Here is a 23,813-nt window from a genome sequence, read left to right as displayed (position 1 = left end):
AAGGAAGAAGGTATGTATCTGCCCGCCGCTGCCCGCTGCCCACACGGCAACTAGCTGGAGGGGAGCGCAGAGGGGAGAGCCCCGAGGTGAGGGAGAGGGGGGGAACTTCCCCTCTCCCCGCCGACTGTGGCTAAGGCTTTCCCCTCATGCTGCCACCCCTCCAGCCCCCACAAAACGGCCCTGAGCGGGCCCCAGGAAGGGGAGGGGGGGGCCCGCAATGAAATTCTGCAGGGGGGCCCAGTGGGGCCTAGTTACACCCCATATTTCTTAAGATAGCAGTAAGCCTTGAAGTAAAGAAGCAGGAGGTGATGGCAAATCTTAAAGAGAAACTCCGACCAAGAATTGAACTTTATCCCAATCAGTAGCTGATACTCCCTTTTACATGAGAAATCTATTCCTTTTCACAAACAGACCATCAGGGGGCGCTGTATGACTGATATTGTGGTGAAACCCCTCCCACAAGAAGCTCTGAGTACCGAGGTACTTCTGGCAGTTTCCTGTCTGTGAACCTTGTTGCATTGTGGGAAATAGCTGTTTACAGCTGTTTCCAACTGCCAAAATAGCAAGCAGCAGCTACATCACCTGCCAGCAGTAAAAATGTCACCATGTAATAAATGTCAGAAAATAAATCAGGGATTTAAAATATTTTACAATGGGCAAACACTGACTAAATCATTTATACATAATTATTGTAAAAATGAAGCACTTTTTATTACATTATTTTCATTGGAGTTCGAGTTCCTCTTTAAGAACAGAGCATAGTTATGCTCCATTAATATGATCTTGGCAAAGGGTAGAGCAATATGTGTCATGTAAAGCAGAAGGCGAGGCAGGCCTTTTATCATAGCTGCCTCAGTGGGCTGGACATACATGAATATGTATTATTATTTAGTATTTGTATAGCGTCAACATCTTCCACAGCACTGTACAGAGTATATTGTCTTGTGACTTGTATTGTGCCTCAGAGGGGCTCACAATCTAGTCCCTACCACAGTCATATGTCTATGTAGTGTTGTGTATGTATCGTAATCTAGGATCATTTTAGAGGGAAGCCAAAGAACTTCTCTGTATGCTTTTGGGATGTGGGAGGAAATCAGAGGAAATCCATGCAGACATGGGGAGAGCATACAAACTCTGTGCAGATAGTGCCCTGACTGGGATACGAACCGAGGAGGCGAGAGTGCTATCCACTACACCACCGTGTTGCCCATGTAGGAGAGAAACATGGGAAGTGCAACGTTAACACTTAGTACAGCGAAAAAAAGAACGGGGTGTGGGTAAAGTTGCTGCACTTTTTATATACAGTAGAGTGCTGGTTATCTCTGGAACTCCACTAACCAAAAGTCTCAACCACCCATCACAAATTACCGCCAGTTCTCACAGTGGTGAAGGCCAACATCTTAGGCTTTTTTGGGGCTCTGCTGTGCTTAAAGCCTGGGGGTTACATGGCTCCTCCAAGGCTAATATACTTTCAATTATTGTTTTTTTTTTACATTTTATACAGAATTCATGGTGTATATATAGAGTCGAGTAATTAAACTGTATTAGCAAGGCCTATTTTTAACATTGAGACCCATGCAACCAGAAAGCACTCTTATCCAGTATCAGTCAATCCTGGTTGGCAACGGATAACCGAGACTTTAATGTATACATTTCCTGTTGTCTGCAGTCATGTCTGAAGAGAGAGAGAGAGCAAAGATGTAGAAAAACAAGTGCCCTCTCCTGCAGTTAATGTAATATTATACACAAGGTGGTAGAGGTGAGTTGGTACTACAGTGAATGGCAGTGTGATAGAGGGGTGTAGCTGTTCCACTCTGTACCTTTAATATGTAGATTCAGCGTGCTCTGGCATGGTTAGACATCTATGCAGCAGAGAAAAGAGAATGGAAAGCAATCCATTTTGCAAAAAATGCACTTCTACGGAGACAGCCTCCATAGAAGCACATTATGGCACAAAACAGCCATCAGGATTCTTTAGCCCGGCACCCACCGCCACCAGCCACCACCGTGTACCGGTATGTTATACTTCTGCAATAGCACATGTTTTATGCACGCATTGGAATAAAGCAAATAACAGCTGTGAATGCTTTCCCTCTCCTTTCTCTGCTGCATAATATAAGATTATATCTGGACAAGAAGAGGAAGCGGAAGTGAGAAATGATGTCCCATCGTGGGGTGAAGGTATGGGCCAGCAGTGGATGACTATGGAGAAGCTGGACAGCAGTAACATCCTGGAAGAGAAAGCAGGGAGCCCAAAACAACAAGGTCCCTGTGCAGTGTATATCAGGTAGAAGCTGCATCAACCCATTCTCATCTGTCAGCTGGGGCATGTGGAAACAACAAAGGCAAAGGCCTGCTTACCAGATCTTTGTTGTTAGGTCATCATGTTCCATCTCATAATCTGACAACACATTTATCATGCTCTGTAGCCTCATGTCCAATGTGGGGAGGACAGAACAGATATTAGAAAATAGATTAGCTTTCCACAAATCAGCCATTAGGCATGAAAACATGGAACAATCACTAGCAAAACACTTTGTGTGACGTAAACATAATATAGCCCATTTAAGAGTTACGATAATAGACAGTGTTCCATTTCATGTAGTATTAGAGGAGATGGCCAATATTAGAAAACTATAGAAAATAGGCTTGGTGGATAAATGAAGGTACTTGTCTTTGTTGGGGGAAGAAGGGGGGAGGGGGGTCTTGAATTACGGCTATTATTTGATATTTAGTTTGTAGTATTAGCTTTGGATTATGTGTTTTTGTCGTAGTTGAAGGTTTTTACCTTTACATTTTTAATGTTTTATTCTTATACTAGCTGATTGCCCGGCGTTGTCCGGGTATGTATTTGGCTGGTGTTGACTCCGCCCACTTTTCCAAACCCTAACACACAATGACTCAATGACCTAGTTTGTGAGCTTTGCATTGTTTGGCATCAATAATTTGCATTGAAATGAAACAAATCTGATTGGCTGTGGCTCCACCCTCTTTTCTGAATTTGAACCCCAGTCACTCAATGACCAACTGTACCAGGTTTTAAGCTTGTGTCCTTAACAGTGCAAGAATGGTAGCAATTGAATATTCCCCTTGAAAAGCAATAAATGAATTTGAATTGGCTTTTGTAGGCTCCACCCACTTTTCTGAATATTAATCCCAGTCACCCAGTGACCAACTGTGCAAAGTTTGAGAACCCTGCCGTTAACAGTGTAAGAATGGCTGCAGTTTACATTTTCCCAGCGAAATTTGTATTTGTCTCCGCCCACTGATGACCCAGCATTGCCTGGGTTTGTATTTGGCTGGTGTTGGCTATGCCCACTTTTTCTAACAGTAACAGACAATTACTTAATTACTCAATGACCAAATTTGTGAGCTTTGCAGTCTTTGGCATCAATAATTTGCATTGAAATGAAACAAATCTGATGGGCTGTTTGTGTCTCCACCCCTTTTCTGAATTTGAACCCCAGTCACCCAATAAATAACTGTACCCAGTTTGGGGCTTGTGCCATTAACAGTGCAAGAATGGCAGTAATGAAATATTCCCCTTGAAAATCAATAGGTGAATTTTGATTGGCTTTTGTCCACTTTTATGAATAATAGCTGATGAATCGGCATTGCCCGGGTATGTATTTGGCTGGTGTTAGCTCCGGCCACGTTTTCTAACCCTAACACACAAATACTCAATGATCAAGTTTGTGAGCTTTGGGGTCTTTGTCATCAATAATTTGTATATTCCCATAGAAATTAAACAAATCAGATTGGCTGTTTGTGGCTCTGCCCCTCTCCGGCATTTGAACCCCAGTCACCCAATGACCAACTGTAGCAAGTGAATTTTTATTGGCTATTATAGGCTCCACCCACTTTCCATAATATTAATCTCAGTCACCCAGTGACCATCTGGGCAAACTTAGAGAACCCTGCCAGTAACAGTGTAAGAATGGCTGCAGTTTTTCCTAGTGAAATTTGTTTTTGGCTCCGCCCACTTTTTGTAACCTTGACACACAGTCACTCAATGACCAAGTTTGTGAGCTCTGGTGTCCTTGGCATCAATTTGTAATTTACCAGTAAGATGAAAAAAATCGGATTGGCTGTTTGGAGCTCCACCCCTTCTCTGAATTTGAACCCCAGTGACCCAATGACCAACTGTAGCAGGTTTGAGGCTTGTACCATTAACAGTGCAAGAATGGCAGCAATTTAAATATTCCCCTTGAAAATCAACAGGTGAATTTTGATTTTCTTTTTAGGCTCCACCTACTTTTCTGAATATTAATCCCAGTCACCCAGTGACCAAGTTTTAAGCTTTCGGGTTTCTGCCATCAAAATTGTGTGAATGGAAGCAGTTTATCCAATAAAGTAATCTGATTGGCTGTTTGTGGCTTCACCCCTTTAGTGGATTTGAACCCCAGCCACTTCATGACCGACTGTAGCCGGTTTGAGGCTTCTGCCATTATTAGTGTAAGAGTGGCAGCAGTTTCAATATTTCCCTTGAAAATCAATAGGTGAATTTTGATTGGCTGTTGTAGTTTTCACCCACTTTCCTGAATATTAATCCCAGTCATCCATTGACCAACTGTGTCACGTTTGAGAGCCCTGCCAATAACAGAATGGCTGAAATCAATCTAACAAATTGGACTGGCTGTTTGTGGCTCCACCCCCTTTAGTGAATTTGGACCCCAGTCACCTATCAGGCAAGAGGCCTCTGCCATTAACAGTGTAAGAATGGTAGCAATGTAAATATTCTCCTTAAAAATCAAAAAGTGAAATTTAATTGGGTGTTGGTGGCTCCACCCACATTTCTGAATATGAATCCCAGTCACCCAGTGGCCCACTATGCCAAGTTTGGGAACCCCGCCATTAACAGTGTAAGAATGGCTGCAAATTATATTCTCCCTTGGAAAAAATGTAGTTGTTGGCTCCGCCCACTTTTTCTAACCTTGACATACAGTCACTCAATGACCAAGTTTATGAGCTTTGGGCTTTTGGTATCAATAATTTGCATATTCCCATTGAAATAAGAAAAAATCTGATTGGCTGTTTGTGGCTGCGCCCCCTTTCCGAATTTGAACCCCAGTCACCCAGTGACTAACAGTACCAGGTTTGAAGCATTTGCTATTAACTGTGCAATGCTGGGTACACACGTTGCGATTTCCCGCTCGATCCGTGGGATTGATTGGATCGATTCGATTATTTCCAACATGTTTGATCGGGTTTTGATGGATACTTAATATGCAAAATCGATGGCTGTATCCATCGAAACCAGATCGAACATGTTGGAAATAATCTAATCGTTCCTGCAGATCGAGCGGGAAATTGCAACGTGTGTACCCAGGATAAGAATGGCAGAAATGTAAATATTCCCTTTGAAAATCTCCACCCACTCTCTTCAATATTCATCCCATTCACCCAGTGACCAACTGTGCAAAGTTTGAGAACCCTGCCAGTAACAGTGTAAGAATGGCTGCAGTTTATATTTTCCTATTATTTTTGGCTCCGCCCACTTTTTGTAACCTTGACACACAGTCACTCAAAGACCAAGTTTGTGAGCTTTCAGGTTCCTGGCATCAAAAATGTGTGAATGGAAGCAGTTTATCCACCAAGAAAGTCTGATTGGCTGTTTGTGGCCCCGCCCCTTTAGTGAATTTGGACCCCAGTCACCCAATGACCGACTGTAGCAAGTTTGAAGCCTCTGCCATTAACAGTGTAAGAATGGCAGCAGTTTTAATATTCAAAAAATCTAGGGAACGCATTTGGACAAACTGTTTGGTTCACCTGACACCTGCCTCTTTTCCGTTCTCCTGCACGCCTTTCTGGCACACACACTACCCTCCTCATCCATGCATCCCCAAATCCCCATCCTCATTTGAGTGGTGGCACCTGACAATCAATTAGTGAATTACCGCCCCCGCTGCTCCTTTTGCCATCTGGGGTTGATGGTCTTGCGGACCGGACCACGGCACCATCATTGGCACCGTCATTGGGCTAATCACTTGATCAGCAGCAGTGACATTTCATAGGTCATTGCTACTGATCGAGTGCGAGACCATGGCACCCAATGATGGTGCCATGGTCCCGCCCCCGCAAGACCATCCGCTCTAGTTAGCAAAAGTAGCAGCAGACGGCTGTGATGCCAGCACTCCCGCCTGATTGGTCACATGCCAAAGCTTCCCCTCTGACTGGCCATGGTGAGCTCTTGCAGGTGATGAGGTTTGTATGGGGGGGGGATATATGATATGAGGTATATATGATGGGGGAATATATATATAAATATCAGCATTTCATGGGGGGAGGAGGGGGTGACACACCCTCCAGAGTTTGCTTCAGGCAGCAGAAAGTCTAGATCCGACCCTGCTAGAGGTAATAGGGGAGAGGTGGTCACTTGTCTCCCAACCAAGAAAAGTAACTGCCTAATTGTATGTTTAGTATGTTTGCTCCAGTGCAGTATCCCATGTCTACTGTCCCACTTCTTTACAGCTTTACTTATTAATGATTTCACTGTGCAGGAGAGAGCAGCATCATGAATATGGATAGTTGTAAGTTTCTACATCTGGCCAGCCTATTCCATGCAGATGGCCTACACTGCAGAGTAACATCATAGATTTACAGGAGAATTTGTTTTGGCAGGGAACATTCCATTGCCTGGAAATACTGTGTTCTGTGCTGAATTTCTCTATGATATAAGGCCTACTCAGGTCTGGAGCTTGTAGAGGAAAAAGACATCACTGAAAAGCATTTTAGAGCATTGGTAACAGCCAAAGTAATCCTTTCCTTACCAACGCACATCTTTCAGTTCCATCCGGGCTGATTTACAAATTGTGTCTCATGAATCATCTTACCTTATTTATTAACTCATGATTTATCTCTCCTTATCTGTCTTTACTCATGATTTATCTCACCTTATCCGTCTTTACTCATGATTTATCTCACCTTATCTGTCTTTACTCATGATTTATCTCTCCTTATCTGTCTTTACTCATGATTTATCTCTCCTTATCTGTCTTTACTCATGCTTTATCTCTCCTTATCTGTCTTTACTCATGATTTATCTCACCTTATCTGTCTCTACTCATGATTTATCTCTCCTTATCTGCCTTTATTCATTATTTATCTCTTTTGAGGCTGATGCTTGAAAGGCTGGTAAATTTGCTGTGCGCAGGCAGCACACGGCAAATTTACTGGTACTACCACCAGGAGAGCAGCGCCCGTTAAACTGTTAGTGCCACGTGCATTCACAGGGTAACACGTGTGTTGCTATGGTAATATGCTTTACACCACGCTGTTGTGTATATAACGCAGGTTGAGCTGTGAGCGCAAAATCCGCTATGCTAATTGCTTAAATACCGGAAAAATTGCAAATACATTTTACCATTGTTTAGTGAATCATCCTCAATCTCCCTCATACGTAATAATATTATTTTATTTCTTTTACCCCAGATATATCAGGTACAATGCATCTATTTTTTATGTAATAATATGACATTGATTCTCTCCCACCAACTCTTAGTAGAAAAAAAAAAAAAAAAAACAGACTAAGCATTGAAACTGGTAGTGTCCTTGGGATATGTCATCAGTCTACTGTGGCGGCACATAAAAATTACAGCGCAGAAAACGCTCCTTCAATGTATTCCATTTCTCAGAAGTGCGGTACATGGTGACCTGAATAGTGAACTGAAAATTCCATTATGCTCATTGAAAAGCAAGTTTATCTATGTGCTTTGTAAATTTACTAGCTGCAAAGAGTGCGCTGTTGCCTGCCATTATCTTAATCTATAGAAGGTACGGACAAGGATGTAAAGCCTTTTATCCTCCTGATACTGAATGTTCTGTTGGAAGGCTATGGGAAATAGCTGTAATGAAACATTCGTGCACTGAGCTCTCTTCATCAAGGTCCAGATCCAGTGCCAATGCTAAACTGAAACAAATAAAGTTAGGAGCCATGTGCAATTTGCATGTTTTAAAGTGTACCTGAAGGGAAAAAAAAGTGTGAAATGTGGGTTCTTACCTAGGTAGAGGTAAGCCTCTGGATAATGCAGAGGCTTTCCTTGTCCTCCTCCTCCCTAGTGTTGGGCGAACAGTGTTCGCCACTGTTCGGGTTCTGCAGAACATCACCCTGTTCGGGTGATGTTCGAGTTCGGGCGAACACCTGATGGTGTTCGGCCAAACCGTTCGGCCACATGGCCGAACTAAGAGCGCATGGCCGAACGTTCCCTGAACGTTCGGCTAGCGCTGTGATTGGCCGAACGGGTCACGTGGTTCGGACCCGAACGCGCTCTGATTGGCCGAACTGTCACGTGGTTCGGGTAAATAAATACCCGAAACACGTCATATCTCCGCCATTTGTCTGTGGGTTTAGCTTTGGGTAGGCAGGCAGGGTAGTTCGCGCTCCAGCCACGCTAGCCAGGGTCCCCCCAGTCATTGTGTCGCTGCTGGGAATAGTAGTACACCGCTCGCTCAGCCACACTATATAGCATTGTGTTTACTGCCACTCTGTGTACCTCGCTCAGCCACACTATATAGCATTCTGTTTACTGCCACTCTGTGTCTGCTGGGAATAGTAGTACACCGCTCGCTCAGCCACACTATATAGCATTGTGTTTACTGCCACTCTGTGTACCTCGCTCAGCCACACTATATAGCATTCTGTTTACTGCCACTCTGTGTCTGCTGGGAGTAGTAGTACACCGCTCGCTCAGCCACACTATATAGCATTCTGTTTACTGCCACTCTGTGTACCTCGCTCAGCCACACTATATAGCATTCTGTTTACTGCCACTCTGTGTCTGCTGGGAATAGTAGTACACCGCTCGCTCAGCCACACTATATAGCATTCTGTTTACTGCCACTCTGTGTACCTCGCTCAGCCACACTATATAGCATTGTGTTTACTGCCACTCTGTGTCTGCTGGGAATAGTAGTACACCGCTCGCTCAGCCACACTATATAGCATTCTGTTTACTACCACTCTGTGTACCTCGCTCAGCCACACTATACACCATTGTGTTTACTGCCGCTTTGTGTCTGCTGGGAATAGAAGTACACCGCTCGCTCAGCCACACTATATAGCATTGTGTTTACTGCCACTCTGTGTACCTCGCTCAGCCACACTTTATAGCATTGTGTTTACTGCCACTCTGTGTCTGCTGGGAACAGTAGTACACCGCTCGCTCAGCCACACTATATAGCATTGTGTTTACTGCCACTTTTTGTCTGCTGGGAATAGTAGTACACCGCTCGCTCAGCCACACTATATAGCATTGTGTTTACTGCCACTCTGTGTACCTCGCTCAGCCACACTATATAGCATTGTGTTTACTGCCACTCTGTGTCTGCTGGGAACAGTACTACACCGCTCGCTCAGCCACACTATATAGCATTCTGTTTACTGCCACTCTGTGTCTGCTGGGAACAGTACTACACCGCTCGCTCAGCCACACTATATAGCATTGTGTTTACTGCCACTCTGTGTACCTTGCTCAACCACACTATATAGCATTGTGTTTACTGCCACTCTGTGTCTGCTGGGAACAGTAGTACACCGCTCGCTCAGCCACACTATATAGCGTTGTGTTTACTGCCACTCTGTGTCTGCTGGGAACAGTAGTACACTGCCGCTCACTCAGTCACCCCATTACTATATAGCATTGCTGGGATCTGTAGTACTCTGCTCACCCACCCATACCATTGTACTGCCAGTCACTGTGTATATTGCTGGGATCTGTAGTACTTCACTCACCGTCAACCACTATATAGCATTGCGTACTCTGCCAGTCAGTGTGTATATTGCTGGGATCAGTAATACTCCACTCAACGTCAACCACTATATGAGCTCACCATGAGTTCCTCAGAGACCTCCGCTGTGAGCAGCACTCCCAACAACAGCAACAGCCAACGCACCACGCAAGCTATAACATCCACCCCAGCAGCCAGTGGTCAGCAGCAGCCCTCCCCGGAGGAGAATGTTGTGTCCATCTGTCCGGCGCCAGAGCGATTATTGAGGGCTGCCATTGAGGAGATGATGGGGCCTGATGTGGAGGAGGAGGTCGGGCTCAGGCCAGCATCCCAAGTTAATGTTGAGGACGATGAGGGGTCTGTGTCTGGGGATGTTGGGGTGGCAGAGGTGGTGGGTGGGTCAGACTCAGGAGAAGAGTTGTATGATGAGGATGATGATCGGGACCATCTGTATGTGCCTCAGAGTCCGACCCCGGAAAACATGTTGTATCGTGTGTTTAAGTACTAAAATCTGCGTTCCCACTTCCCAGTACTGCCCGGGTCCACGGATACATATAATTTTTTGGGCAGCACTATCAAACTGTGGTACTATGAGTGAGTTGCCATGGTCCTTCTGTGCTGTCACACTCACCGTCTGTCTGCAGATGGATTGTTCAACACAGCTACGCCATCTGACATGTAGTCCTTGACCATCTTCTCCAGGCGATTGGTGTTGGAGGACGTGGAACTGCCCGATTGCTGTTCTGTGGGCTGCTGCATGGGTGTCAGAAAATGTTCCTACTCCAAGGACACTGCCAATACCATTCCCTTTTGGGCACTAGCAGCAGCTTGTGTTCTTTGCTGCCCTCCTGGTCCTCCTGGGTTTGCTGAAGTCAGTCTGTCGGCGTACAACTGGCTAGAGAAGGAGGAGGATGTCAATCTCCTCTCTAAAGTCTCCATCCTCAAGGGCCTGCTGGAATTGTTCCATTTTTGACCTGTCTGACACTTTCTTCAATCAGTTTTTTAACATTGTGTTTGTATAAACTGGGTATAAACCCAGTAATTGGTGTTGTCCAGAATAATAAATAATGAATAGTGAATAATGCGCGGGCCGCATTCAATGCAGTCTAGCATGAATTGAGCCATGTGTGCCAGACTCCTCTGTCTTCATGTTCTTGTGAGCGTTGTGATTGTTGTGATGCACCATATTCGTCACCAGCATCACTTTCTTCCTCTTCTGCTGTCCATTCCTGCTAAATTGTGGAAGTCCAACGTGCACCGCTCTGTCCCTCGGCAGTGGGGGCATCCAATTCCTGCTCCAACTCCAGCTGTTCCTCGTCCTGTTCTTTGTCATAGCTGGGACCAGCGTTTCCTGAGGCAGGTTGCCTGATGTTGGTATCATCACGCTGATCGTTTTCATCTTCAGATTCCCCCACTTGCATCATGCCAGCGGTTTCCCATCTTCAACATTGATTTCTTCAGTAAACACAGCAGTGGTATTGTAATGCTGACTGTAGAGTTGTCACTGCTCAGTCACAAGCAACGTGGATTGCTCAAAATTTTGGAGGACTTGGCAGAGATCCAACATGGTGGCCCAATCAGATCCACAGAAGCTTGGTAGCTACTAGCTGCTGGAATGCGCCTCGGCACTGCGCAAAAGCGTGCTAGCATGTGCAGCGTAGAATTCCAGCGCGTAGGGAGGGACATCACCCAGCGAGCGATGGTGCGCTAGATTGAAGCGCTCCTGCATCTCTTGGTGAGTCCTTCAGAAGCGGTACTGGACTTTAAAAAATGTTTTTTTTTTTTTTCCTTCAACAGAAGATCTGCCACGTTGGAGTGAGGAGGACGCCGCCGATCCCGACACCAAGCTGAACCCCGGCGAACTCCAAGCAGAGGATCTTCAGGAACCCTCAAGGCTTTGAGCAAGCTGAGGAGGATCAGCAGTCCCGACAAGACCTCTCCTCATATGTGACTGTGTGCAGTGGAGTAGAGCTCCCCAGAACAACCTCTCACTTGTCACTTTGTCACTGGTCACTTTGTCACTTTGTCAATTTGTCATTTTGTCACTTTGTCACTTTGTCACTTGTCACTTTGTCACTTGTCACTTTGTCACTTGTCACTTTGTCACTTGTCACTTGTCACTTGTCACTTTGTCATTTTGTCACTTTGTCATTTTGTCACTTTGTCAGTCACTTTGTCACTTTGTCACTGGTCACTTTGTCACTTTTCACTTTGTCACTTGTCACTTGGTCACTTGGTCACTTGGTCACTTGTCCAGATGATCTCGGTACACCTCCTGCTATTTAAATTCCTGCACACATTGCTCTGGGATTTGGGTGTGATGAATGATGCATCTAACTGGCCACCGGAGGCATTTAAGGCCTTCAAAACATTGAAAGCAGCTTTCTGTTCCGCCCCCATTTTGCGTCATGTTGAGTTGTTGACGTCATGTTCATCCTCGGCCTCGCCTTGCATTTCAGTGCGAGGTGCATTTTCCACAGAAAAAGGTTGTGAATCCGGGCACAACATTTGTGGCTGTTCCATTGACCTTTCACAGGTAGAAGATTGTGGGGGTAGGAATAGCTCCTCCGAATACCGCATTGTGTCCTGAAAACTACTCATTGCATTGCTTTGCGCATGCATTTTTTTGTCCTCATGCAAGGCCTGAGTTGCGCCTGAAAGCGTGGCCTTCTCCTCCTGCGCCTCCTCCTGTTCCATCACGTCTGCTGCTGCTGGGTTAGTGTTGCCGCCCGGTCCCTGTTTATTGAACCTCTTATCTTTATTACATTTATGACTGCATGGCGGTACAAAGCATGCTATCCGCACGCTTCTTGTCCTCATGCAAGGCCTGGGTTGTTGTGTATCAAAGCGTGGCCTTCTCCTCCTGCGCCTCCTCCTGTTCCATCACGTGTGCTGCTGCTGCTGCTGGGTTAGCGTTGCCGGTCCCTGTTTATGGAACCTCTCATCTTTATTACATTTATGACTGCATGGCGGTACAAAGCATGCTATCCGCACGCTTCTTGTCCTCATGCAAGGCCTGGGTTGTTGTGTCTCAAAGCGTGGCCTTCTCCTCCTGCGCCTCCTCCTGTTCCATCACGTGTGCTGCTGCTGCTGCTGGGTTAGCGTTGCCGGTCCCTGTTTATGGAACCTCTCATCTTTATTACATTTATGACTGCATGGCGGTACAAAGCATGCTATCCGCACGCTTCTTGTCCTCATGCAAGGCCTGGGTTGTTGTGTCTCAAAGCGTGGCCTTCTCCTCCTGCGCCTCCTCCTGTTCCATCACGTGTGCTGCTGCTGCTGCTGGGTTAGCGTTGCCGGTCCCTGTTTATGGAACCTCTCATCTTTATTACATTTATGACTGCATGGCGGTAAAAAGCATGCTATCCGCACGCTTCTTGTCCTCATGCAAGGCCTGGGTTGTTGTGTCTCAAAAAGCGTGGCCTTCTCCTCCTGCGCCTCCTCCTCCTGTTCCATCACGTGTGCTGCTGCTTGTGCTGGGTTAGCGTTTCCGGTCCCTTTTCCTGGAACCTCTTATCTGTATTACCTTTATGACTGCATGGCGACAAAAAGCATGTTACCTGTGCAAAGAAACATGACATTTTCCACATTTAAAAGACAGTTTTTCCTTTGAAACTTTACTATCAATTTTCTCAAAAACTATAAGCTCTTTTTCAAATATTTTTTTTCCTCTTGTACCCACTCCCAAGGTGCACATACCCTGCAAATTTGGGGTATGTAGCATGTAAGGAAGCTTTACAAAGCACGAAAGTTCGGGTCCCCATTGACTTCCATTATGTTCGGAGTTCGGCGCGAACACCCGAACATCGCGGCGATGTTCGGCGAACGTTCGCGAACCCGAACATCTAGGTGTTCGCCCAACACTACTCCTCCCCTCCGTTTCTAGCTCCAGGACAACCCCCCGATGCTTGTTAACAAGCCCTTGTCGACAGAGCATGGCTGCAATGCGCAGGCATAGTAACAGGGGGAAAAATGGGCTTGGCTTTTTCCAATAAGCCGCAGTGACGGCTCCGTGCTACTGAACAGGTGCGAGCTGTCCTACACTCGCACAATGCGGCTGTGCTTGTTTACATACAGGAGCACAGCCACAAGCTTTGGGTGGTCCCAGCCCTGGAACGGCAAAGTTGAGCGAGCTGGAGGAAACCTCTGGAGGATCTAGAGGCTGTCCTCTACCAAGGTAAGTATGTGACTTAATATTACTGGTTTGCTTTAATGCAGACAGTAATGCCAATAAATATGGCAAATTCTGTGGCACATTATAACAATAACATTTTTATAGCGCTTTTCTCCCTGGAGACTCGAAGCGATGTGACCTGCGTTATACAGTCTCAAAGGCTCGAGAAAAGAGGTGGGTTTTTAGCCTTTTCTAAAAGCTGTCCAGATTATGACACACCAAGTTGCTGATTCACAAAGCTTTTCTCTTCAATTCTCTCACCTTACCTAATTTACACTTCAGCTATAAAAGGAGAGCTAATTCATGAGAAAAAAAAAACATAATGAGAGATAATGTATGAGATAAACAGATACAAAGAGATAAATCATAACTTCATAAATAAGGGGAGATAATTCAGGAGATAAGTTTTGTGAATCAACCCAGAAGGATAAAAACAACATTTAGGCCCGGTTAACAGTGGGGCATGCGATGTAACATGGTAATACAGTTAGTTTCAAGTTCAACCAGAAGGATAAAAAAACACATCATCCTGAATCCTCACATATCTCAGTTGATCTAGGGAAAGACGAAAAACCTTACAAGGCCTGGGCCAATTAGCCTTAAAAGGGACAAATTCCTTCCTGACTCCAGATGCCAGTCAGATGAATCCCTGGATCAACTCTCCCGGGAATTACCTAGTAATTATAGCTGTTGATGCCCTTCAATGCAAGGAAGGCTTTCAAGCCCTCTTTAAATGCAGATATGCATATCTAAGGAGAGTGAAAGGTCAGTTTAAATTCAAGTGAGTCATTAGACTTGAGGCAGCCAGTATATAAGTCAGGTGAAACTGGTCTGAAGCACGCACCATTCACTCTCCTTAGATATGCATTGTAATGTGCTCTTTTTCTTGGGGGTGTTGTAAGGGGGGTTGCCGATAGGTTCCCCGGCAGTGGTGTTGCACCGGGGGGGGGGGGTATGTCTGCGCTCACACCCCCCCCCCCCCCCCGCCCCATTGTTGGTGTGTTCGCTCCCAGGATGCGCATATGCACTACAGGTAAGCAAAATACACAAGAGTAGGGCATCTATCCTATGGAGGGGGGGGGGGGGGGCAGCCCGTCTGGGGAGTACACCGTTCATGTGTTCTCGCTCCCCCCCCCCCCCTGAAAGGCAGTTGCGGCGCTCCCGGGCAGTGGATGCTTTGTGGGGGTGTTTGCACTGCCCCTCATGTCTTGGGGGTACAAGGAAGCCTACACGCGGCGCCCAAGTTGAGATGCAAGAATTTGCGTGGGCCAACTCCTGCAGGAATGTCAGGGAGGTAGCCTTAGATCCTGCAACATCTGGTAGGCGAGTGCAGTTTGCAACGCTTTGCCATTTTTAATTAGACGAGAGTCAGTTTACATTCAAATGAGCCATTAGACTTGAGGCAGCCAGTATATAAGTCAGGTGAAACTGGTCAGAAGCACACACCTCTCACTCTTCTTAGATATGCATTTAAATGCAGATATATAACTACTTCCTGAGGTCATTCCAGATTTTAACCTCTCTCACTGTGAAGGACCTCTTTCTAAATAGATGCCAAAAACCTTTTTCCTTCCTACGCAGATCATGTCCCCCAGTCCATTGTACAACCCTAGGGACAAAAAGCACATCTGCCATGCTTTTGTATTGCCCTCTGATGTACAGTATTTATAAATGTTAATCAGGTCACCTTTTAGTCATTTTTTTTCTAAGCTAAATAAGCCCAGTTTGTCCAACCTTTCTTGGTAAGTGAGATCTTCCATCCCTCTGATTAATTTAGTTGCCTGTCTTTGTACTCGTTCCAGAAGGTCAATGTCCTTTCAATAGTGTGGTGCCTAAAACCGTATTCCATACTTCAGATGTGGCCTGACAAGGGATTTATACAGAGGGAGTACAGGTGAAACTCGAAATAATTAGAATAGTGTACAAAAGTCCACTTATTTCAGTTGCTATGAAATAGATACATTTTTATTATTATTATTTAGTATTTATATAGCGCCGACATATTACGCAGCGCTGTACAATGTATATATATATCTTGTCACTAACTGTCCCTCAAAGGAGCTCACAATCTAATCCCTACCATTGCCATATGTCTATATATTATGTAGTGTAAGTACTGTAGTCTAGGGTCAATTTTAGGGGGAGCCAATTAACTTATCCGTATGTTTTTTTGGAATGTGGGAGGAAACCGGAATGCCCGGAGGAAACCCACACAGACACAGAGAGAACATACAAACTCTTTGCAGATAGTGCCCTGGCTGGGATTCGAACCAGGGACCCAGCGCTGCAAGGCGAGAGAGCTAACCACTACGCCACCGTGCTGCATGCAATGTGAGATATGGCTTACAGCTTATGAAAACACCAAAATCTCAGATCATTAAAATATTATGAAAATGTTCAGTATTCTAGGCTCAAAGTGTCAGACTCTAATCAGCTAATTAATCCAAAATACCTGCAAAGGGTTCCTATTTCATAATATATGAGTTTCACCTTTTAAGTTGAATTACTGAAAAATGGGCTTTTGCACAATATTCTAATTTTTCAAGTTTCATTTGTAGTATACTAGCATCTTGAGATTTTATCTCCTGTTTCATGCATCCCAGAATGTTATTTGCTTCAGCTACAGCTGCTTGGCATTGTATATGGTTACTTAAAGTGAACTCAAATTAAAAATACACGATTTCAGAAATAAAATCTAGTTTCTAAATTATAATAATAAATAGCAGCCTTTTTTCAGCTGCATGATGACAAATATAAAATATTTTAAATTTATTGGAGGAACCCCTCCCCTTCCTTTTATATTGCCGGGACAGAATCTGGCAAACTGGTGTAGTAGGTGGTGTCCGGCAAAGGAGGAATTGCTAATCGCTCCACCTGTATAAACCTAGTTATGCAAAGAGAAGGGTGAAAAGCATGCACTGAAATGCTCATAGGCTTGAAGGAGTGTTTATTTATCTTTGCATGTGTCAGAGTGGTGCAACTAAATATTTTGAATAAAAAAAATGTTTGATTTGGGTCCACTTTAACTTGTTAATATCAACTAGAGATGGGACGAACATCAAATATTAGGTTTGCAAATGTCGAATGCAAATTTTCACAAAAGTTCACGAATCTGGCGAATCTGCGAACCGCCATTGACCTCAATGGGCAGGCAAATTTTAAAACGTAAAGGGACTGTTTCTGGCCACAAAAGTGATGGAAAAGTTGTTTCAAGGTACCCAACACCTGGACCGTGGCATGCCGGAGAAGAATCCATTGCAAAAGTCCCACCAAAAATTACATAGTCGATGCAGAGTCATGTTTTAATCTCTAAAGGTCAGAAATCACAGTACATTGCTAAATTTGTGCAATTAAGTGCTTTAAACCGTCTGGCATGCATGCGATAAGGTAGTGTAAGGGTTAGGCCTGATTCACACTGACAGATGAAACGCCGCATTTAACACACCGCAAACAACCACAAAGAGTTTTAGTAATAACGTCAGGTGAGTAATCATTGTTTTTACTAGTTGACATATCCAGGATATAAATGTTAGTCCTCTTGTCAGCAGTCTTTGTGTAGTGGCTGCCGTGCTTGTGCGCACCTTTGTGGGAGTGCAGGCGATCACAGTTTTCCAGCCTTTATGTTCAGGCTGAGGTAGTTTATTGACAGGTAAGTGACCAAAAAAACACTGATTCTGCACTGAGGCCTTATACAGGGGGCAGGAGTGGATACTAGATGCCAGTAGTGGTGGTGAAGGATTATTAGGTTATGGTCGGTACACTACTAGGACCAGCAGACCTCCAACAGCAGAGTCTGCACCTGACACACAACAGCAATATGAAAGCAAGAAAAACAATGTACCAGCCTAAGAAGGGCTTAGCTGTTCAGGACAATGTGGTAGCAGCAAGAATCTGCACTGAGGACACAGACCACAGGCCTAATAACACTTTCCCTATCTGCAGCACACTCTACCTGATCTGCCTAGCACAGAAGCCAAACACAGACTGCAAAATGGCTGCTGTGCTGGCTTTCTGATAGGTGGGTGGGCGGACCAGGTGGGAGGGATAGCTGATTGGCTGCCATGTGTCTGCTGACTCTGGGGTGAGGGGTCAAAATTTGGCTCTATTATAATGTACTGTATAGGGGGCGAATCAAACAATCGCCTGAGGGGCCGAATGCAAACACCCTTTGTTTGTCCCTAACTATTTGTTGGCAGACCCGTTGGCCCATCTCTAGTTATCAACCAGTATTCCCAAGTCCTTCTCTAAGTCTGATGTTTCCAGGTGTATGCCATTTATTTGATATGGTGATCTACCATTGGTACATCCAAGGTGCATGACTTTACATTTATCAACATTAAAGAGGAACTTCAGCTTAAACAAACATACTGTCATTAAGTTACATTAGTTATGTAACTTAAATAAAATAGATAGGTAATATAATCTCTTGCCCACCCTGTTTTAAAAGAACAGGCAAATGTTTGTGATTTCAAGGGGGCAGCCATCTCCTTGGTTGAAAGGAGGTGACAGAGAGCATGAGACATGGTTCCAACTGTCCTGTGTCCTGATCACCCCTCCCAGCTTCACGCGCTAGGCAACTAGAACAACAACACCAGAAATCCCAACATCCTTTGCACAGCATAAGGTAAAAATGCCCGGGCAGATTTCTTTGATGGGGCAGAGCATAGCTTCTGTGCAGCTAAAAATGAGGCTTTGATAAGAAAAACAAAGTTCTGATGCTGTGAAAATGTTAAAGAAACACCAAGCCTTTTCAGTGCTGCTGAGTAGATTTTTAGTCTGGAGGTTCACTTTAAATTGAGGCCATTGGCCTCAAATCACTAAGCTTATCTCCTGTCTTTAATAACATTTCTAGAGTTATCACCATGGTGATAAGGCATTTAGTATTCAAGAAACATTTTACCTCAGGCAAACCTAAAGTTAACTCTTCTGTCTTTAAGTTAAGGAGAGATCTCTAAAGTTGACATTTCAATCCTTAAAATAATTTCAGAAATCTAAAGTTAAAGACCGGCTGTTAATTAATTGCATGTGAAAAGAACTACAGAGGAGGTAACTTAACTACAGAGGAGGTAAATTAACTACAGGGGAGGTAACGGAATGAAGAGATAAGATAACTCTCTCACTGTGTGGTGGTAAGTTTTCTCTTGCCTTATTATCTCCTCTTAGTGAATTGAGGCCATTGTCTGTTTTAAGAGATTAATATCACCACTGTGTGTGTGTGTGCGTGTGCGTGTGTTTGTGTGCATGCGTGTGTGTGGGGGGGCACAAAAGATCACTGTAGTTTAATGTGATCCTTTGGAATGGGTAAATATGTGAGACGCAGTCTGCTCCTCCACTGACCACAGCACAGAGGCTTTAACACTGTTCAGTCCACGTACTTCTGTGCACATTAATTGTCAGCACAGTCAGATGTTGCCACTGTAACACACAATCACTAAATTGCACTTCTAAAAATACTTGCTTGTATTGTGCTGCTTTCTCCTGATAGGAGGCACCTGTAACGTGGGAGTAGTTAGCAAATCTTGTTCTGGCCATTTGTACACTCTACACTACAGCTGAAAGGGAAAACATTCCATTTAAAGTGCCAAGTTCAGGAACAGTTTCTTTTTTAAAAGGATTTAATAGAATATTGTTTTAAATTAATTGTGCTTAAAGTTTTGGGGGGGAAAGTTACCGTTTTTGAGAAATTTGAAAAAAAACAAACAAACAAACAAACAAAAAAAAAAAACCCTGCTCCCCTAATTCATTAATTTCCTTACTTTTCAACACATTTCAGCTGACTGCTCATACTCTCTTCCCCGTTCCCTTCTAGTGTAAAACCGTACCCCTTTGTAATGACTAGAAGAGTTAAAGAGCTATCAGCCTCTGCACCGGCGGGGATCCCAGGCCGGCAGTTGGAAGTGGAGCTGCTGCGAGGGACATGTGGGCTGCAAGGGGCTGGAGGAAGCACCCGAGTAAGTAAATGTCTTTTTTTTAGCTGCCTTAGCTTTAAAGAGAACCTAAACTGAGAAGGATGTGGATTTTTCCTTTTAAAATAATACCAGCTGCCTGACTCTCCGGCTGATCCTGTGTCTCTAATACTGTTAGACACAGCCCCTCAACAAGCATGCAGATCAGGTGCTCTGACTGAAGTCAGACTGGATTAGCTGCATGCTTGTTTCAGGGTGTGATTCAGCCACTATTGCAGCCACAGAGATCAGCTGGACTGCCAGGCAACTGGTATTGTTTAACAGGAAACATCCATATCACTCTCAGTTAAGGTTCCCTTTAAGCAACTTAATGTTTCTCTTGGATTGAGCAGAAATGGTACATGCTAGGCTAGCTTCAGTTAGGTGTGTTTCAGGTGTGTGATTCAGCCACTATTGCAGCCAAAGAGATCAGCAGGACTGCCAGGCAACTGGTATTGTTTAAAAGGAATCGTCCATATTCCTCTCAGGTAAGGTTCCTTTTAAGCACTTAGCTATCAATAATAACTGTTGCATGCTCTTAAAGAAAATCTGTACTCTAAAATTCTTACAATAAAATGCATACCATTCTATTCATTATGTTCTCCTGGGCCCCTCTGTGCTGTTTCTGCAACTCCCCGCTGCAACCCTGGCTTGTACTTACCAGTTTTAGGCAGTGTTTACAAACAAAAGACATGGCATGTGATAGGCTGAGAGGAGCTCAGTCTGTGACTCACACAGAGCCTGCAGGGGGTGTGGAGAGGGTGTGTATAGCTTCTATCCTATCACAAGCAGAGAAGCACATTCCTGCCTGAGTGCCTGAGCCCAACAAAGCCATCAGAGGAAAGAAGATTAGATTATATAACAGAGATAATACAGCCACTGTACAACTAGGAAAGGCTGCAGTAAGACAGACCACATTAGAAAAGGTATAGGAACTTATAGGATAGAAGAAATAAGGCTGAACATTTTCTTTATCTCTTTAAGAACTTTAACTTTAGGTAACTTGTCTACATACATTATTTCATGGCGGAGTCCATTAAATTACAGTTATAAATGTTTTATGATGCCATTTCATGTTGAATCAACTTTTACTTTAGCTTTCTGTTTTAATGAGGAGTTAATGAGTGTACGTTGGGTGCCTTGGGAGGTAGTTATCAGATTAGATATCTGTGGTCATTATTATAATGATGTACGAACTAAGTGCAAGAGATGGACTGAACTATCAAACATTCCTTAAGCATTAATGAGTCTAGGCCTCCCATATGTTACTAAGTTCTAAAAGGCAAAGTGCTTCAAGGCATATTTTACAAACCGAGGGCATACTGTAAAGGTGACAGTGTAAAGCGAAGCTGTTAAAGAGGAACTGTAACCACGGATTGAACTTCATCCCAATCAGTAGCTGATACCCCCTTTCCCATGAGCAATATTTTCCTTTTCTCAAATAGATATTGTGGTGAAATCCCTCCTGCAGTGTGATGTCACAACCATGGTCTTGACAGTTTTCTGTCTGTGAACAGTGTTGCATTGTGGGAAATAACAGCTCTTTCCAACTGCCAAGAAACCAGCATCTACCTCTGTGCATACTGTATATATGTATATATATATATATATATATATATATATATATATATTATTATTTTTTTTCGACTTTAATTTGATTCAATCATTTTGGTTGAATAAGCGGGAAAATCAAATGTTTTTAGTCTTCTGTAAATTCCACTTTCATTATAAAATAGTGATAAATAGAGATGTCGCAAACATAGAATTTTCAGTTCGCGAGTGGCAAACGCGAACTTCCGGAAAAAATGTCCGTGAACAGGCGAATCTGTCAAACCGTCATAGACTTCAATGGGCAGGTGAATTTTAAAACATACAAAGACTGTTCCTGGCCACATACAGTAAGTGATGGAAAACTTGTTTCAGAGGGTCTAACACCTGGACAGGTTTATGTCGGAGGGGGATCCATGCCAAAAGTACCACCAAAAATTGCGGAATTGACATAGAAACAGGTTTTAATCCCTAAAGGGCAGAAATCACATTATGTCTCACATACAGAAATGCAATAGTACTATCAGAATATAGTGAAATAATAATGCACTGGAGTGGTTCTGTGCCTGAAACTTAATGAGGCAACAGCAGTAGTGTGCACAGCACAGCTCTGGGTGTCAGTGGGCTGTGGAGTGTCTCACACACAGAAATGCAATAGTATTATCAGAATACAGTGAAATAATAATGCACTGGAGTGGTTCTGTGCCTGAAACTTAATGGGGCAACAGCAGTAGTGTGCACAGCACAGCTCTGGGTGTCAGTGGGCTGTGGAGTGTCACACACAAAAAAAACACAGAAGACCAATGTGCTAGCCCTCAAGAGGGCTGTTTCACAGCTCATGAAGAACAAGGACACAGGCCTGGCTAATGCTTTCCCTACCTATCTGCAGCAAGTCTGACCCTGATCTCACTAACAGTCAGCAGCTAGCAGAGAACTGATCCAATATGGCCTCTGCAACTGCTTTTTGATGGGGGAGAGGGGTCCAGGAAGGGGTGCTAGCTGATTGGCTGCCATGTGTCTGCTGAATGTGAGGTAAGGGGTCAAAGTTTAGCTCAATGATAATGTATAGGGGGCGAATCGAACATGCCAAATGTTTGCTGTTTGCCGCAAATGCAAACAGCCGATGTTCGCAGAATACTGCTCACCGCCTGAACTGTTTGGGCCATCTCTATTGATGAATAGAAATGGGTGATGCACAAGGCTAGTTGCAATGTAATGATATTAAAAACTTACTTTCCATTATGATTTATAGCAAGCTAAACATTTTCAGACCTGGCACTGTCAGTAGGCTCAAACTGCTGTCACCAACCACCATTATTAATTTTCAACACATACACTAAACCTTTGGCTGCCAGCAAACCTGGTTCTAGTTCTATTTATCCCTTAAAGTCAACCCGAGGTGAAACGGAACTGATGAGATAAACAATTGAATTTTTCCTACTACTCCTAAAAATTACTTTGTTAGCTATCCCATTTTTTATTTATATTTAAATATTTACAAAGCTGAATGAATTTTTTGTTTTCTCTGCTCAGTGGCAGCCTATTAAGTGTCTCTAAAAGAAAATACATGAACGTTTGATCTTTTTCTAATTCCCTCTACTAGAAATTGCATTTTGCCAGGAAAACTTTTATTTGCTTATCAGTGATGTTTACTATATTCCCCACAAGGTACCAGCAGGACAGAAGCTGTCACTTGCATGCCTAAAAATTAACTCTTTTACGCAGCAAAATAAAAAAAGTAAAACAGCCTGGTTATTAATATGTTTTGTACTGTACATACACATGTTCATCGCATCATGTCATGTCGCCTCGAGTACACTTTAAATACTTAAATATAAGCAGAAACACTAGGTTCTTCCTTGACTAAAATAGAATTTTCCTTTGAATATAGACAGCAGAGCTAGTGATGATGAGATCAGCATTGCCCTTTGTTCAGCACTGCCCTCTTTCTGCCACTTTTCACATTGCAGTGGGTATGTAGAACACCCTTACAAACATATTACTGACCTGTTTTTGAATTCTCAGGAGTTGATTTAATAAAGAAAAGGTGAAGTGACAATGTCTTTTCCTACTGAATTTATCAGAAAATACGAAAATAAATATGTAATAGAACATATCCTGGATGTAGCCTAAATATCTCACCATCCAGATTTACTGCACAAAATCGAATGCTTCTGCTGTTGCAAATGGGAAAGCCTGCAGACATAATTCAATATCAGTCATATTGGTTCCGATCTTTCATTGCTTCGGTAGTTAGTACACTGCTCACATCGTGTGCTGTATGTTACCTGCCAGTATGTAGCAAAAAAGATGAATTTCAAATAAAGGAGACATACAAATCCGGATGAACATATGTTAAAATATTGGTTCAACCAGCAATGTCTACACATTGCTCCTGTGGCTGCAATAAAGATTAGTCC

The sequence above is a fragment of the Hyperolius riggenbachi genome, chromosome 1, assembly GCF_040937935.1.
Source record: "Hyperolius riggenbachi isolate aHypRig1 chromosome 1, aHypRig1.pri, whole genome shotgun sequence".
NCBI classification, from domain to species: domain Eukaryota; kingdom Metazoa; phylum Chordata; class Amphibia; order Anura; family Hyperoliidae; genus Hyperolius; species Hyperolius riggenbachi.
This window is presented reverse-complemented; position numbering follows the sequence as displayed.